Source organism: Belonocnema kinseyi, chromosome 4 (genome assembly GCF_010883055.1).
Source record: "Belonocnema kinseyi isolate 2016_QV_RU_SX_M_011 chromosome 4, B_treatae_v1, whole genome shotgun sequence".
In the NCBI taxonomy this organism is placed as follows: Eukaryota; Metazoa; Arthropoda; class Insecta; order Hymenoptera; family Cynipidae; genus Belonocnema; species Belonocnema kinseyi.
The window spans coordinates 123,700,694-123,702,700 of record NC_046660.1 but is presented as its reverse complement, the minus strand read 5'-3'; the positions used below and the strand labels follow the sequence as shown (position 1 = coordinate 123,702,700).

Here is a 2,007-nt window from a genome sequence, read left to right as displayed (position 1 = left end):
AATTAAAATTCGAAAATTTTTTCTAAAGCCTCCAGGGGACTTCGTTTTCGCACGAAAAAATTTTATGTGCCCTTATTGCATCCGGACCCACAATTATGCTTCATGAATAGCTACATGTTACTAACTTATCTGATATTTACATTCCTTATTTAATTTTGGCACTGGATGAATACTTAAAAGTAAATAACTTTTACCATACTCTTACAGCCTTTTTAAAATAATCTTATGATTAAATAATACTCATACTGATAATCGTGGTAGTTATTTACATAAAGTATTTAAAAAAAATAATCTTCGTGTAAATTCAAATTTACTTAATAAATAACTACATTTTTCTCAGTCAGGTATTATTGAAATTTGTTTATAATTGCCTAAATGAATAAATAGTTGAAAATGAATATATTTTTTCTTTTAGTGTCGATTCTAGATACCCTATTTTTTGTCGCATGAATGTACAAGCAGAAAACCTCCTAAAACAAATGTTTAATTCTATTATATGATTTTTGTAAGAGCGATAAGCCAACATCCATTATTACGGGACTAGATATTGTTAACTTGTAGTTGGTTATTTTCATATAGCCACGAATGAAGGTATTTTGCAATAATAAATTGCAAAATAAATTAGTTGATCTTTGTGTTTTGCTTTTCACGTAAATAAACAGAGGTTTTTCAGCAAAGTCTGAATTGATCGAAAGAATTTTAGTCTGTCATTTATATCATTTATATTCGGATTCAATACAATATTCGGATTCCGTACAATAGTTTCCGTGTCAGTAGAATCCTTCACTAGTATTCCAGGCATTACGTCGGAAAAGGTTGAACGTAATAAACATAATAAAAATGCTACCACTAGTACGAGGGGGAACCGGGTTTTTTTTAACATTCACAATAATCACGTTTGCATGGACGGATGATTCCCATTAAATCCTATAGAAAAATGTCTAACAGAAAGAAGAAAGAGAACTAAATTATAAGAAAATTTTGTAAAACAAATAATCCGCTATCTTTAAGGGGGGATTCTTATATAGATGACCAAAAATTCACTCCAAGTTTGCGAATTTTTTTTGAGAAAACTATTAAATATTTTATTTTAAAAATTTCAGACAACATTCTTTAATGTTTTACGCAATACAAGATATTTTTTTCATCATGTAAATATTAATAATATAACCATTTAAAAAAAACGGAAGCAACTTTTTTGTTTTCTTTAAAATTTGTGGGAAGAATTGTGATTGCCACAGCCCACTGAAACAGAAAAATCAAAGTTATTTATCATTATTGGGTCTATATCTCGTCGATGAATCTGTTTTTAAATAATAAAAAAATTCTCCAACAAAATGGCGGAGTTTTGGAAAAAAAATTAACATTTTTTTTCCATTATTATCAACAAAAAATGGTTAAAAAATGTTTTCATCCAAAAACAAATAGGTTCATCGACTAGCTGATTAAATTATCTTCAAAATGTTTTATATATATTTATATGTCAAAAACTGGCCGAGTAATCTTTACCACAAAATTGGAAAATTCTGAAAATCGTATTTCGAGAAAAACGCAGTTAAAGTTTGCGGTCAACTAAAAAATGAAGTTTTGCCTTACTCACATAATCAATCCAACTCTCAGCTATTCAGCGATGCCTGGACCATAAAGGAGATCATCTTCTTCTTTGTTTCGAGCAGCTGATTCCATTTTTTGGGCCGTACGAGCTTCTTTTGTAGCTTGCAAGCTCCGAAACTCTTGACGCTTGAGTCGACCCTGAATCATCTTATCAGCATAAGCTGCCGCGCCTGATCCAACAGTGATTTTCAAACATCTCATGATTCGGAGAACAGAGTCAAATCCATCGTTGAATACTGTAGCTGCTATATAAGAAGCGATTTCAACGATTTTCGGGCCTGAGTGAAGATATTTTGGGGCCATGCGCCATATGGTTGCATTAAAACTTTCATTCGCGTTCTGAGTGTGGCCGCCCAAACATCTTTCCAACAAGTCTTTCCTTGATAAATCTTC

The 2,007-nt window shown here is 31.3% G+C and overlaps 1 protein-coding gene across 1 annotated transcript in view; it reads right to left on the bottom strand.

The window, feature by feature from the left end:
- The window catches only part of LOC117171857, a 600,209-nt gene that overhangs the window by 246,843 nt on the left and 351,359 nt on the right, over positions 1-2,007 (bottom strand). The gene's annotated exons all lie outside the window — the stretch shown is intronic.